Genomic DNA, 17,133 nt, shown 5'->3' with positions numbered 1-17,133 from the left:
CCTTGGTGCAGGGAGTGGCAACTGACCCTTAACATAGACAAATGTAATGTATTGCGAATACATAGAAAGAAGGATCCTTTATTGTATGATTATATGATAGCGGATCAAACATTGGTAGCAGATACTTCTGTAAAATATCTCGGAGTATGCGTGCGGAACGATTTGAAATGGAATGATCATATAAAATTAACTGTTGGTAAGGCGCGTACCAGGTTGAGATCCATTGGGAGAGTCCTTAGAAACTGTAGTTCATCAACAAAGGAGGTGGCTTACAAAACACTCGTTCGACCTATACTTGAGTATTGCTCATCAGTGTGGGATTCGTACCAGATCGGGTTTGCGGAGGAGATAGAGAAGATCCAAAGAAGAGCGGCGCGTTTTGTCACAGGGTTATTTGGTAACCGTGATAGCGTTACGGAGATGTTTGACAAACTCAAGTGCCAGACTCTGCAAGAGAGCCGCTCTACATCGCGGTGTAGCTTGCTCGCCAGATTTCGAGAGGGTGCGTTTCTGGATGAGGTATCGAATATATTGCTTCCCCCTACTTATACCTCTCGAGGAGATCACGAATGTAAAATTAGAGAGATTAGAGAGCGCACGGAGGCTTTCAGACAGTCTTTCCTCCCGCGAACCATACGCGACTGGAACAGGAAAGGGAGGTAATGACAGTGGCACGTAAAGTGCCCTCCGCCACACACCGTTGGGTGGCTTGCGTAGTATAAATGTAGACGTAGATGAGTGTGGTGCGTGATGCGGCGCTCCCCATCCCCATATACCGATCAAATCAGTCACGACTTGAACTGAGCGTGCCCGAACATTGTCCTACAAAATGATGGCCGCCTCCTGCAGAAACCGACGCCGCTTCTTTCTCTCAGTTGCTTTTCTACTTTGTAACACAGTCTGTTTCGTTTTAGAGTCCAAACCGCTTAACAGATATTGTTCCATGGAGACAGTTTGAACCCTGAGAAAGAACATAGCCCACTTTAAAAAGCAAGAAATATTTTTTTTTTTTTGCATCAGTGAACGTAAACTACATTAAAACTTACTATTTTGGTTGTATAACTTAAGAATTCTATAATGTATAAGTACTTCAGTAGTCGCCGCGTGGGATAGTCTCTCAAACGAAATTGCTCCCACGTCCGAGGCCTTTCAATATCACGTCTTCCATTCCGCTTGTAGTTCAGAATATTTTGGGGAAGTCTGGGACGTAGCATTCTCACCAGTCTTCACGATATTTTTGTATTTTTTAGTTTCTGTTGAAAATACTTAACTTTTCTCTAGTATCTTCATTCCTAATCATTTCTTGTTGTGCATCTCTTCGAATTTCTTAGGAACCTCATCTCTGCCGTGTGATTTTTTTTTGCTTTTTTTTAACCATGTTTTCGCTTTCATAGCATAATACAGGAACCGCGACCACGTTATAGAATTTCGGGACAATCTTTTTGTACTTTATTGCCCAATATTCAGATAATAGTGTCACAGACAGCTTAGAATTTGTGTAATTTATTTTAAGTATCAGAGTAAAAATCAGATCTTACAGCGTAGCCTAAATGAAAGATTAAGAGACCAGTTCTAATGCAGGATTATCCAAAACTAGTTTTAAACTGACTGAGTATTTTCCTCGGAGTGCACTTATTTTCGTTTTATTACTAGAAATTTTAAAGTTGTATTCATTGCATGTTTCGTTCAGGTGGTATATAGATCTTTGGAGGTCATTTCGTGAACGTGAATCATGTCATCTACAAGCAGAAGCAGAATCAGGTATTTCTCATTCGTTATCCCAATTCCTTTGTCTTGTCGTAGTTCCTTCTTTCATTTATGAAGAACGAAGTCAATGTAAATACTAAAAATGCTGACTTAATCTGCTCATTTAAATGTATACCGAACGAGCTGCCGCAGTGGTTAGTACATGGTATGATGATGGTGATGATGATTGGTTTGTGGGGCGCTCAACTGCACGTTTATCAGCGCCTGTACAAAGCCCCAACCTTTACACAGTCCAGTTTACCTTCACGAATGATGATGAAATGATGGCACCACAGATACCTACTTCCCGGGCGGAGAAAGCAACCCAGCCGTGAATCGAACCCGGAATCCCATCACCAGCAACGCTAGCTTCTACACGACGAGCTGTCAACTAGTACACTAGACTCGCATTCGGGAGAATGACGTTTAAATCCGCATCCGGCCATCTTGATACGTTTTCCGTAACTTTCCTGAATCGCTCCACGCAAATGCTGGGATGGTTCCTTTGAAAGGGAACGGCGGACTTCTTTTACCCTTCCCTGACGCAGTGCCAACTCCTGCTCCGTCTCTAATGACCTCGACATTGATAGCACATTAAATGCAATCCTCCTTCCGTCCTTCATTTAAAGGCATAGGTTTACGCAATAAGTCGGGCGTTAAAAGTTAAAAACTGCGTACTCGTCTAAGGCAGCATAATTTCATGGCGCGCAAATTATCGAGACTATATTCACCGAGCATTTGTGAAAGGCAGCACGTGGCGACTTCCAACAAACTTCACACATAATTTCGAAACTTGGCGAAACTTTTTTTTCCCTCTGACATCCCTGACAGAATGATGAAAGGAAAAAGACTTTTATCACTTCTACATTTTCGCTGTTCGTGCAGTAAGGTTTCAGCATCAGGCTTGATGTTTCACTTTATTACTTCTTTACTACTCACTTTATTCGCAACACATTTGTCAGACAGTATCCACATACGTCGCCGAATGCACCTGAAAATTATAGAATTGTACAACACCTAGTTCAGTACATAAATATTGAGACGTTTTCGAAAAACTAGCTTCTCTTACAACAGAGCGTCTTCAACTGCAAAGGGTTATGTTTCTTCAGGTCAAGTTTTTAACACATTAACTAATACGGAAAGTGAACGAACTTCTGAAGGTGGTTTACATATGGGACTTTCCGTTTTCAGACAGCAATTTGGAGAGGAGAAGGGGGCGGTGGTTACGCGGTCTATTTGGAACTTCAGTGTTTCCGCAAATGATGCTGTTGCCTGTAATAAAGTTCTGTTTGAAAGAAGCCACGCCCTCATAAGATTTCAGTGTAATGCAAAGCATGACAACTTAGTTTAAATGTTCCCGAAATGTAAAACTGTTCGGTTCACAAAACGATATAACCTTATCCTACGAGTATAGTGCAGCGAGTCAAATTCGCTATCGCTCAACCCACATGAATACCTGGGTGTAAAAATTTCTAGAGATTTGAAATGGAACCGTCACATAGTCGCAGTCTTAGGGAAATACGATGGATGGCTGCAATTCGTTGGTAGAATTCTAGGAAAATACAATCAGTGTACAAAAGAAATTGCTTACAAATCACGCTTGCGACCCATCCCCCAATATTGCTCGAGATTCTTGGATCCTAATCAGATACAACTGCCAGGCGATACTGAATGTATACAGAGAAGGGCGGCACGAATGGTCACAGGTTTTTTGACCCGTTGGAAAATGTCACACAGTTTCTGATCAAATTGAACAGACAGGCGCTTGGAAACAAACGTAAAATATCCAGAGAAAGTCTACTTGGAACATTTCCGGAGGAATCCTTAACTGTTGAATATAGGCGAATGGTAGTCAATGGAGGTAATGACTGCGAATGCTCGTTCGATTTGCGTTCTCTTCCGTAGGCTGCGATGCAAACTAATCCTGGTAATATTCCCGGTGTGAGATGTAGTTGGCAGCTCTGTAAATGCTGACCGGTGAGTCGCTTAAAGCCCAGGTGAAATTAATCTCGGAGGGACACATCACGCTCTCAACCGATGAAGCATATCCCCTAAGGATCGCCCAGTGCCTGTGACTAGTGCATTGAATGTAAATACGGAAAACTGCAAAAACTCACTTTTTGAAGTATTTGTAATTCCATTAACTAGTTTTGTAACCTTTACAGACTCATCTTCAAATGTGGCACACAGAATTTCCGTCTCTCTGACGTGGAGACAGAGCGACAGTTACATGGCGACATGTGCCGGAAAACCAATTATTCCACTTACTGACTAACGGACAGTTCATGGTAGACACAGACTATCCCGTGGAAGAGTAAAGTATCTCGAGGAGACCTAATTAGAAAGTTTCTAGAACTGACGTTACATGATGAAAGTAGGAATGGAATATACTGAAACCGCCTACGTATTGTAACTGTAGGAAGCGTGAAGACCAGAAGAGACTAAGCACAGCACGCACAGAGGCTTTTAAGCAGCCACAGATCGCACGCTCCATACGTCAGTGGAGTGGGAATAAGTCCTAATAACTGGTATACTGGCAAGTTCCATCTGTCACGCAATTCACGGTCGTTTATAGACTACAAATTATAAGCTGCCTATGTTTTGTTTAAATTTGGATTACAAGAAAATGGGCGTTTTGCAAAATGTCCTACATAAGTCTCCTCTTCACCACCACCACCACCATGAGTGTTCTGCCCTAAGGCAGGTCTTCACATGTAGCTCTCCATGCAGTCCCATCATTTGTTACCCTCTTGTTTTCTCACAATTATTTTCTGTTCTTACGCTGTCCGCCAGCTGGTATGTTCTTCTTCTTCTTCTTCTTCTTCTTCTTCTTCTTCTTCTTGTATTCACCATTTCCTCCATACCATCAATAAACAATCTCTTCTCATTCAGTGTCCACGCCAATTGTATTTGCTCATCCTGCTACGTTTAAAATTTCTCTCTGTTCTCCCACTCAACACCACCTCATTTCTCACTGTGCCTGCCTATTTTATCCCCTATCAACGGACCCACATAAAAGCCTCCTGTTATGAAGCGTCTCATTGGCAATCGCTATACGTATTTTCACCTCCTTATTACTTCCAATGTCGTCCATAATAGCACGTCGCAGTTATCTAAAAACACTAAATTGTTGTGTATCGTCCTGCCTAACATTATAGTTGTTCTTGCTTTTCTTGCACCTATCACCGGACATTTTGCGTTTTTCTTATTATTACTCATTCCAATTTACTCACGTCTCTTGTTGAATTCTTTTAACATGTCATTCCTACTTCTTTCGCTCTCTGCCAATAACACCACATGATCCGCGAGTCTAATACATTCTGCTCTCCTAACAACAACCCGCTCCCGTCTATGTCGTTTCAAACGTTTTTGAATGACATGCTCCAAATATATTTACACACTAAGGAGAATAAACGTATCCCGGAGGACTTACCCCAGCGCGATGGAAATCGATACACGTGATGTTCATTCATGCCCAATAGTACCGAACGACCTGAATTGAATTTCGCCTGATTCACATGCAACGCACATAACGCAACTGTCTAGCAGGTCTCCTTATCGCTCCTTGGTACAGTCGTTTGACTATTGAAAGTGGTTCCAACAAGTCACCACGAGAAAAAGCTGTTCTGTATCGCAATAACTCAAGATGCAAAGTAATACCACGATACTACAAATATCACGGAACACTTTATCACAGATAAGACTGCCCTTAAGGCTTGTAGCTCACATTTATTACAATAGACATTTTACCACTCTCATTATTACGTCAGATAGGTAATGCACGTAGTAAATTCGTCGTATTCATGATTTACTCTTCAAAGTAACATACCGTACTTATTATTTAACACAAAATAAGATTAAAAATTAAAGGTATTCACGAGCAGCTAATTGAGAATATTTATGAACTTCAAATGACACGACGAACCGTCTCGTTCTGCATATGGATGCAAACTCAGGTCATGCAGACTAAGCAATGATTTCGTGCCTGACGGAAAATAACAATCACTCCTGATTAGGCATACAGAGAGTGAAAATACCTCGATTTTAGAGAGAGCCAGTTTGCAAATTTCAACTTTAAATTACATATCGCAAGTATTTTTGCCGGACGCGAATTCCTACCCAGCACCTAATGTCCCTGTTAACGAACGACGAGAGATGTTGAATCTTGGTTCTTAACAAGTAACTTACTTGAATTGCCGTGAGGTAAGGCATTGTATTGGGCAGGGATTCGAACTCAGAACTTAATCGGATAGATATCGACGCACAATCACTGTGACATTTCGGATTTTCTCGGCAGTAGCTAGATGTTTTAACTGAAATGACGAGACGAAACATAAATTTTTTTCCTTCCCAAGACCCCAACCCGGCATCTGTCGCTGTTATATTCTAGAGAAAAAGAACGTTAAATATGGGTTTGTTGCACCAGCAGCGACATGTGAGCGTGTTTGATCTAGAAATAATATGACGAAGAGTTCAGTGCTCACTGGGAATACAGCTCCACACATCATATCGCTTTTTACTACATACAAAGATACGTCAGCTTCCGAATTTTTGTACAGCTCGGACTAACATCTTGAACTTACAGTGATCTCGCAAATAGTTCTGTGTCTCACTGGGTGTCTAAAACGTCACATACATTAAACATTAAAATAATTATCCACCAGCAGATAGGTGTTCTCATGCTAGAGCTTGATAATACATAATGAAATCTATAGTGCCGGGCCAGGATTCGAATCCATTCACGCGCAGTATGTGGAGATGTTGAGGAATCTGCAGTTCTGAACAAACAACAACTAGTAGCCGTGCTGTATTCTCACGAAGGGATCAAATTGAGCGTTAAGTACGGACTAAGTTGCATTCCAAGATCAGAACCGATTTTACCGACATACAGAAGCTCAGATAAAATATGGACTAAATGTCCTGTGAGCCTACATAGCATTTGTTTCGTCACTAGAAATAAATAACAAGTATAAGAAAGGTTTCTACGTGTCGCCGCTCCAGTCTAGTTGTGATTCATCCTAACGTCTACTTTGTAGAAAAGGAATATCATTTTTCATATTAATTTCAGACCACAATGTCATTATATCTTCTTCACTTGGTGTAGCCAGAAGAGAATGGAATCTCCTTATCTAAAATCATTGACAGAAGTTGGAATCGAACCCAGTCCATAGATATACAAGCATATCATAAGTATGTGGCTCATTTTTCTATCGTAACGCCGTTGCACCACACTGGATGAGAATTCTGACACACAGGCTTCCTGTAGTAATTTGCAGCAGGTTCAGTAAATTCATTTACTTGGTTGACCGAATCACAATGAACTAGCTGCCTCGACTACCCAGTGCATACATTCGACTTTATTTTGTAATCACCGAAATAAAATCACGTACCTGCCACCTACACAGAACAGCCAACAGTCTAGGATGCGCAAATTTGAATAGGAAGTGTTTCTTTCCACTTGAACTACTGTATTGCGCCATCTCTTTGTTGAAAACGTCGTGCAGTGCAAATGTCGCATTTCATAAGTAAAGTTTTGTATTCCTAGAAACCCAAAATTTTCTTGTAAGCGGCGGGAAGAGGAGTTACCTGTTGTGCAGCATTGTAAGTTTTCACCATTGCACTATGAGCCGAAAGTATTTTTTTGCGATTTCGTTATCGATATTTTATCTGACTGCTTGTAGCTCTTTCACAGAAGGGATAAAAACGTTACAGTCAGTGAGACTGGAAGTGCGAACCATAACAGATGCTATTTCTCAGGTCTGCGCATTACCATAGAGCTGGCGTAGAAGTACGTGTCTTAGCTTACTCTTACGAGTTCGATAATGTCTAGCACTCGTAAACCGCTTTTTGAAGGACGAGATTAGTTGCGATTTCCACGTGCAACGACTTTCCTGGGCTGAAAACCGTAAATTTACAATCTTTTGTTACACCTAACGTGGCTAAACAGGGATGGCTAGAGGACAAATGTAAGGATGTAGAAGCTTATCTCACTAGGGGTAAGATAGATACTGCCTACAGGAAAATTAAAGAGACCTTTGGAGAGAAGAGAACCACGTGTATGAATATCAAGAGCTCAGATGGAAGCCCAGTTCTAAGCAAAGAAGGGAAGGCAGAAAGGTGGAAGGAGTATATAGAAGGTTTATACAAGGGCGATGTACTTGAGGACAATATTATGGAAATAGAAGAGGATGTAGATGAAGACGAAATGGGAGATACGATACTGCGTGAAGAGTTTGACAGAGCACTGAAAGACCTGAGTCGAAACAAGGCCCCCGGAGTAGACAACATTCCATTAGAACTACTGACGGCCTTGGGAGAGCCAGTCATGACAAAACTCTACCAGCTGGTGAGCAAGATGTATGAGACAGGCGAAATACCCTCAGACTTCAAGAAGAATATAATAATTCCAATCCCAAAGAAAGCAGGTGCTGACAGATGTGAAAATTACCGAACTATCAGTTTAATAAGCCACGGCTGCAAAATACTAACGCGAATTCTTTACAGACGAATGGAAAAACTGGTAGATGCAGACCTCGGGGAGGATCAGTTTGGATTCCGTCGAAATGTTGGAACACGTGAGGCAATACTGACCTTACGACTTATCTTAGAAGAAAGATTAAGAAAAGGCAAACCTACGTTTCTAGCATTTGTAGACTTAGAGAAAGCTTTTGACAATATTGACTGGAATACTCTTTTTCAAATTCTAAAGGTGGCAGGGGTAAAATACAGGGAGCGAAAGGCTATTTATAATTTGTACAGAAACCAGATGGCAGTAATAAGAGTCGAGGGGCATGAAACAGAAGCAGTGGTTGGGAAAGGAGTGAGACAGGGCTGTAGCCTCTCCCCGATGTTATTCAATCTGTATATTGAGCAAGCAGTAAAGGAAACAAAAGAAAAATTTGGAGTAGGTATTAAAATTCATGGAGACGAAGTAAAAACTTTGAGGTTCGCCGATGACATTGTAGTTCTGTCAGAGACGGCAAAGGACTTGGAAGAGCAGTTGAACGGACTGGACAGTGTCTTGAAAGGAGGATATAAGATGAACATTAACAAAAGCAAAACGAGGATAATGGAATGTAGTCAAATTAAATCGGGTGATGCTGAGGGAATTAGATTAGGAAATGAGACACTTAAAGTAGTAAAGGAGTTTTGCTATTTAGGAAGTAAAATAACTGATGATGGTCGAAGTAGAGAGGATATAAAATGTAGACTGGCAATGGCAAGGAAAGCGTTTCTGAAGAAGAGAAATTTGTTAACTTCGAATATAGATTTATGTATCAGGAAGTCGTTTCTGAAAGTATTTGTTTGGAGTGTAGCCATGTATGGAAGTGAAACATGGACGATAACTAGTTTGGACAAGAAGAGAATAGAAGCTTTCGAAATGTGGTGCTACAGAAGAATACTGAAGATAAGGTGGATAGATCACGTAACTAATGAGGAGGTATTGAATAGGATTGGGGAGAAGAGAAGTTTGTGGCACAACTTGACTAGAAGAAGGGATCGGTTGGTAGGACATGTTTTGAGGCATCAAGGGATCACAAATTTAGTATTGGAGGGCAGCGTGGAGGGTAAAAATCGTAGAGGGAGACCAAGAGATGAATACACTAAGCAGATTCAGAAGGATGTAGGTTGCAGTAGGTACTGGGAGATGAAGCAGCTTGCACAGGATAGAGTAGCATGGAGAGCTGCATCAAACCAGTCTCAGGACTGAAGACAACAACAACAACAACGTGATAATAAATCAGATTATTCAATGGAAATGACAGGTAAAATCAAGTGAACTTTGAGGATAAATTCCGTGCGCACCAGGAAGGAACTCGTCGATCACAGAGTTGCCAAACATACGTTGCCTTGTTGTCAAATCTCAGTTACAGTACCAGCAGAAAGAAGACGAACCGATGTGATCGTACAGCGGGCTGGGAAGTGACCATAGCTGGTGTCTCCAAGTCGCGGCTGCTACGGCCTGGAATACGTAATGCGTCTGATTCGCATTTCTGTAACTAGGTTTAGGGACTGGAGCGTGGTTACTAATAATACTCGGAACTGACTGAAAACTAAGCATCATATATCAGTAACTCTCACAGTTGTTTTTATATTTATTTCGTATTTGTACTAAAAACTAAGAACCTCATTCAGAGACGTTTTCATGCCTCGCTGATAGTCGAACAAAACAAACAAATAAAGAAAAAAGGAATGTGTGTGTGTATGATAGAGAGAGAGAGAGAGAGAGAGAGAGAGAGAGAGAGAGAGTAAGAAATTGTTGTAAAGAAATTGAATCATGGTATGTAAAGAAATCTTTCATTAAAATGACTCGTTACACATCATTACGAAATATCGTATTCATGATCTATGAAACAAGAATTGATCTAATGTAATCTAATCATATCATATTGATGGCTATCCATGAAGAGTCATGAATTACCAAAATTTTTGCCAATACCAGTAATGAAATCTAAACTTGAAAATAAAAGAGGACAATTTTTGTAATAAACCGGGACACCTAACAAGACCCTTTCGTCCCTGTTAACTAACCACGAAAGATGTCTGATATACCTCCATGCTCAAGTAACAAAGAGCGCATGCATTTAAAGATTAAGTGCATGATGTGAAGTTATATGACGGAGATACGAATCCAACACGTAATCGTATTGTTAATTAAGTAAAATCAAATGTTACGTGTCGGTTTTTCTTACCAGCTGCCAGGTGTTTTAATCTAAACTAAGGATACAAACTTTTGTACCTAAGCGACAATCTAACTGCACGCCTACCGTGCATCCACAAATATAACTTAAATATCAGTTGCTTACTCACCAACGGTAAGGTGTGTGCGTGTTTGACCAGAAATAATGACAACTATTGCGATTGCTGGCAACACATGAATAGACATTAAAAGCGTACGTTGGTTTTCACTAGCGGGACGGTGTGCACGTTATAGGGCTTGAACTGAAACTATGAATATTTTGGTATTGGATCAGGATTCGGACCCACATACTTACCTTTGGAGGAGACCTAGAGAAGGTTGCAGTCTTGCGAAAAGGAACGAAATGGTTGAACTATAATGTTCCGAGAGATTCAGATCCTCGAAAGAGGAGAAACGAATTCGAATCACAGTCCAGCACCAAATTTTTCAACGTCTCTAGTTCAATAAATTACAAGTAAAATAAGAGCCCCATCCTTTAAATGGCTATCGGTTCATAAAATAAAATAAAATTTTCTAATGTAAGTAAGTTTACTGGCGACTGTATTTCTGTTTACGATGACTTCCGGTATGTCATTTCCCAACGTAACCTGGCTCTGCCCAGTTGGTAATGATGGAACGTGATTTGTATTGCGAATTCTGGATTATAACGTCTTTCTCTTGAGGTTACCAGACGCAAAGTAAATCTGTTTGTGCTTCTTAAAAGTAAATGTCTGAACCCACGCATTGCTCCTGTGATAGTTCCACCAGACCATTGTGCCCACATTTCCCAGACCCAGGAGTATTCTGCAACGGATGATGTGCTGAGCTTACAAAAGTAGTCACGGTGGAAAAAACGCGAGTCTATTAAATGGTTAAGTAGAAACAAGTTTCTGATGCGGAGATTATGCTATTCTCATGTCAGCAGGATGTAAAGACCCTTGTAGGCATCATAGGCTCGATGTGAAGCCATTTTGAAATGTTCACAAATTCAGATATTTTCTTAGTTCGTGAAGATCCACTGGGAAGTGTGAAGTTACCGGATAATTGGATTGTTACCGTCATTATTACTATCATTTTCTTCTTGCCGCTGCTGGAACACTGTACTTGAATATCAGTTCGTGCCTTTTGGTCACTATACAAGTAGTTTCCCAAGAAGAGGTTCTTTCTCTGTCTACAGAATTCTTTTCATGTTAATATCAAACATCAGTAATTACTCATAGATTACATTAAAACTAAAGCAATCGATGAAGACGTTACTTGATAACAAAAACGCGCTCCCTTTCTTCTATTACTTGCGCCTAGAAATGGCTGTCGAGTACTGCCAAACCAAAAGCCAAGAGATCTTACTGTTTGCCGATATACGACGCTGTCAATTTTTCCATTAGATTTGGTCGACGTGACCTATTTCAAGTTGTGTATGACAGAGAATGTTTTAGAAAATCAATTGTTTTCCTTTGCAATAAAGAAAAAGATTTTCATTCTAAGCTATCCAAGTTCAAAATTTTTGGAATATTAGTTCCAGTTAAATATTCGGTTCTATAATGTAGGAAAGTATTTCGCATATGCAAAACTCGGATCCGGCCCACTGACCTTACACTCAGCCGCCGGCCATAAATTCTGGCTCAGAGTGACACCAGATTAAGTAACCTAATATAGCGAAGACTATTTGCCAGTGCTCTCTCTCACCGGAAAATACGCAGTTCACTCATTAATTGGGCTCCATTAGTACACTGTAACAGTAATTTCTGTGTGTCTGCAATGCATACGGATTGTGGAATTTAGCGGTGCTCTCTCTTCCACTTCTTTATACAATATGACTGACCTAAACGGGCCCTTTATCGTTACAGGCCCTGAGCAGTGCTACATCATACTGACAACAATAATGTTCTTATACTGACAATCTGACTGGTCGTTTTACCTGATTTTGTAATCATTTAAATAAGACAACATGACCTTCCAGTGGGAGACATTTCGTTCTCCCTTTTCCTTCTGTGACATTTTTCCGTAATCTATTTGCCTTCCAATCAGCGAAATGCGGTAGAGTACGGCCGGTAAACGATTTACAAATCACGATTTAGTCCCGTTAAGACGATTTCTTCAAACATTGTCGTTGCTAAAGGAATTTACTTTCGTCTTAAATCGTCTCAAGCAGCAACGTTCACAGACATCCCAAATACGTAAAAGCTCATTATCCTGGTACGAAGTTTGTAAAACAAACTTCCCACAGTTTGTGTCAGGTTGATCTTTTCGTCTGATAGCACTGCCTAAGTATCACAAGTAGTGTCCCTGTAGCTTTGGGAATCATTGGTTAATAACGAGTTTAACACCAATGGGTATAGTATTGCTAAATATTCAAATTAATTATCAACCTAAGTCTGAGTTCATCCGCAGACTGTAGCGAATTTATAATACTGAAGCTAGACTTTGCATCCTTGTCCTCCTTGAGTGGGCATTGGAAGGCTTTTGCACACACGTACACAACACTATGAATACTTCGAACGCCATAGTTAACGTTGCTCTCATAAACTACTTTTGTTTTTTTAATTCTTCTAGGTGTTCAGGATGCAATATGTGTTGTAGATACAGCCTTAGAGCAAAACATTGACCGCCGAGCCGTCCACATAAGGTGGACAACACAGTCGTGCTCCTCTCAGGATCCTGTGTCCGGCAGTAAGCTCGATCTGCAACATTGTAGACTGCGGCACTTCCCAGAGGAAGTCTTGAGTTCAGTCTTAGTACATTATTCTTGACTAAGGCCGTAGTCTTGAGGTAAAACGCGAGACTAGCTAATATGACGTCTGGCGACCGGAAGCAGACAACGACAAAATTTTTATCGCCCCTTTCCTCTCGGTGCTGAAGCTATGCGTGTAATTCAAGCGAATCTACAATATATTTCGCTTTGTGTCACACTGGTAATAATAGTTTGGTTCAACAATGTTTTAGCGAAAGATTTCTTTACCGAGCATCTGCCTCTGAACACCGCATGCGTCTGAGTTCTCTGGGACCCGTTTGCTGCCTACCGGCGGGGGCTGAGGCACTGCGCTGCCTTCTGCCGACATCATCTGCTCCACTCCACACTCTCAAACATGTAAAATGCTTTAATGTTGTTGAGTAGTGACCCATAAAATCTGCCTACGATTTGTGTTTCACTCTTCATAGCAAAGGAGGCACAAAACCGTTTTTATTTGATGATTACTTTATTACATTAGAATGCAGTACATCAATGTGACACAGAATTAATTTCATTGTTTCTGATCCAGTGCGCTATAATTAAAGCGTCACATTCTGTTCTTTTCCTTGCACAGGAGATTCTTCAAATAATCTATTATTGTCATGGCTTCATGTGTGTTACTCAAGGCACAGGGAGTAAATGCAATGTAATGTGTTTGGTTTCTTTCTTTGATTTTCTATGGTAAATGGATGAAAAAGATTGCGTCAATTCCTATCAGAACCTGCTCTATAGCTACTAAGGCAAATTGCTTCTTTTGAGGTCCATAAATTAATTAATGGAGAAGTGAACGCTGTTCACAAATGATATTAAGAATATTCAATTGGATTTAAGGCGAAAAAATTGCCCATATTTGAAGCTACCCAGAGAAAAAGTAAGTTGCTAGAGACACTGTCAGCACATGTCTGCAGGGAAGTTTAGCATAGAGTAATCAAGAGGCTCATTTCCTTCATACTTATCACCCTGGCATGTGAGTCTTAAGTGAAGAACAATATTGAAATTCGTATCGTTGATGGTCGATTCGAATTTCTTCAGAGACGCTGGTATTGCGAAGCAGCTTGGAAGTCAGAACGCCATGATCTATGACGATTAACACAACTTACTGAGTCGAGCTACCAAGAAGATTTGATGTGTAAAGGTTTTCTTCCGATTTCGATACAGAATTTTTTCTGGAAATTCGCAGCTCCTTAAAAAAAAAAAAAAGCTCGCACACGATGGTCCCTACCTCAGTTGGAACTGACGACTGATTGAGCCGTTCTGACACGAGACATGGGCGGTACCACCGGGTTACAGACACACTGCTACCTTTGCACCACTCTCATCATGGTATTGGTCGCTCAGCCTCATAACGCATCGTGAAAGATAATAAAAGTTGCCACTTATGTGAAGAATAGCATTTCTTTAGCCAAAAAATTGAATTTTCTGCCTCAGTATCTTAGTTTACGTAAGGATTATACAGCATGAGCCATTCAAATGGAAAGGTAATATCAAGTAAATTTAGTGAGCCAATTCAGTACCATAGGCGGAAGTGATTGCACTGTCACAGTGTTGCCTAATGTTTGTGACGATGTTGCCAAATCTCAGGTGTGCTAGGAACAGCTGTGTAGCGGTATGCGTGGAGAATCCCCTGCTCGTGTCTTACGGGGATATGGAGAGGAACCGCAGGGTTTGGTTAGGATGCAGCGTTTTCTCCTAGCAGTTGTATCAAACATTAAGGTGTATAATCTTCCATCACGATTACAGTTTCCTACAAAATATATACAAATAAAACACTTACCTTGTTTCTTTCCGACAAAAGATTATTTCAGTACGATAAAAAGTTTTTGGAAATCTCTTATGCCCACCTGTCACCAAAGTAAGATAAACACTTTGCACCTCGAAATCGATTGCATGTATGTGCAGTCTTGTGATGCTTTAATAACGCTCAAAGGACATTTAGTCCATATTTTATCTGAGCTTCTGTATGTCGATAAAATCGGTTCTAAACTGGGAATGCAACTTAGACCGTACTTAACGCTGAATTTGATCCCTTCGTGAGAATACAGCACGGCTACTATTTGTTGTTTGTTCAGAACTGCAGATTCCTCAACATCTCCACATACTGCGCGTGAATGGGTTCGAATCCTGGCCCGGCACTATAGATTTCATTATGTATTATCAAGCTCTAGCATGAGAACACCTATCTGCTGGTGGATAATTATTTTAATGTTTAATGTAATTTCATTCGTTGTCAACACTAACGATATGTGACGTTTTGACACCCAGTGAGACACAGGACTATTTGCGAGATCACTGTAAGTTCAAGATGTTAGTCCGAGCTGGACAAAAATTCGGAAGCTGACGTATCTTTGTGTGTAGTCAAAAGCGATATGATGTGTGGAGCTGTATTCCCAGTGAGCACTGAACTCTTCGTCATATTATTTCTAGTTCAAACACGCTCACATGTCGCTGCTGGTGCAACAAACCCATATTTAACGTTCGTTTTCTCTAGAATATAACAGCGATAGATGCCGGGTTGGAGTCTTGGGAAGGAAAAAAATGTATGTTTCGTCTCGTCATTTCAGTTAAAACATCTAGCTACTGCCGAGAAAATCCGAAATGTCACAGTTGATTGTGCGTCGATATCTATCCGATTAAGTTCTGAGTTCGAACCCCTGTCCAACACAAAGCCTTACCTCACGGCAATTCAAGTAAGTTACTTGTCAAGAACCAAGATTCAACATCTCTCGTCGTTCGTTAACAGGGACAATAGGTGCTTGGTAGGAATTCGCGTCCGGCAAAAATGCTTGCGCTTTGTAATTTAAAGTTGGTATTTGCAAACTGGCTCTCTCTAAAATCGAGGTATTTTCACTCTCTGTATGCCTAATCAGGAGTGATTGTTATTTTCCGTCAGGCACGAAATCTTTGCTTAGTCTGCATGACCTGGGTTTGAATCCATATGCAAAACGAGACGGTTCGTCGTGTCATTTGAAGTTCATACATATTCTCAACTGGTTGCCCGTGAATAACTTCAATTTTTAATCTCATTTTGTGTTCAATGATAAGTACGGTATGTTACTTTGAAGAGTAAATCATGAATACGACGAATTTACTACGTGTATTGCCTATCTGACGTAATAATGAGAGTGGTAAAATGTCAGGTATGTCATTTATTGTAATAAATGTGAGCTACAAGCTTTAAGGGCAGTCTTATCTGTGATAAGGTGTTCCGTGATATTTGTAGTATCGTGGTATTACTTTACATCTTGAGTTATTGCGATACAGAACAGTGTTTTCTGGTGGTGATTTGTTGGAACCATTTTCAATAGTCAAACGACTGTACCAAGGAGCGATAAGGGGACCTGCTAGACAGTTGCGTTATGTGGGTTGCATGTGAATCAGGCGAAATTCAATTCGGGCGTTAGGATAGTTTTGAGCATGACTGTACGTGTAGGGGCAAATGAATGATTAGAGTTGAAGAAAAACTGGATGATTAATTCAAGACAAAGAGCTTCACAAATTGATAAGTCGATAACGTGTTGGGCCACCTCTGGCCTTTCCGCGGGCAGTTACTAGCTTGACATTCACTGATAAAGTTAGTGGATACCCTTCTGACGGATATCGTACCAAATTCAGTTCAGTTGGTTCGTTACATCCTCAAAATCGCGACCTGCTTTAAAGAACCTGCCCATTGTGCTCCAGATGTTGAAAATTGGTGAGAGATATGGCGATCTTGCTGAGCAATGTATTGCCTTGCGTGTACAAACACGTAGGTACGATATCCGTGTGTGGTGCGTAAATTGTCGGTAGGCACCTCACTTAGTGTCCCGAGCAGAGTTCAAGCCGCCATAAAGACAAAGGGTGGACGCACTGCATATTAATGTCCACTAATAGGTGTCTGTACACTCACTGATAGGATAGTGTATTTCGAAATGTTAGCAGAGGTCAGAAGTTGGAGCATTTGGTCTTCCTGTTAAAGCTTACGTGGGGCGAGTCGTAG

The sequence above is a fragment of the Schistocerca gregaria genome, unplaced genomic scaffold (genome assembly GCF_023897955.1).
Source record: "Schistocerca gregaria isolate iqSchGreg1 unplaced genomic scaffold, iqSchGreg1.2 ptg000317l, whole genome shotgun sequence".
NCBI lineage: Eukaryota > Metazoa > Arthropoda > Insecta > Orthoptera > Acrididae > Schistocerca > Schistocerca gregaria.
This window is presented reverse-complemented; position numbering follows the sequence as displayed.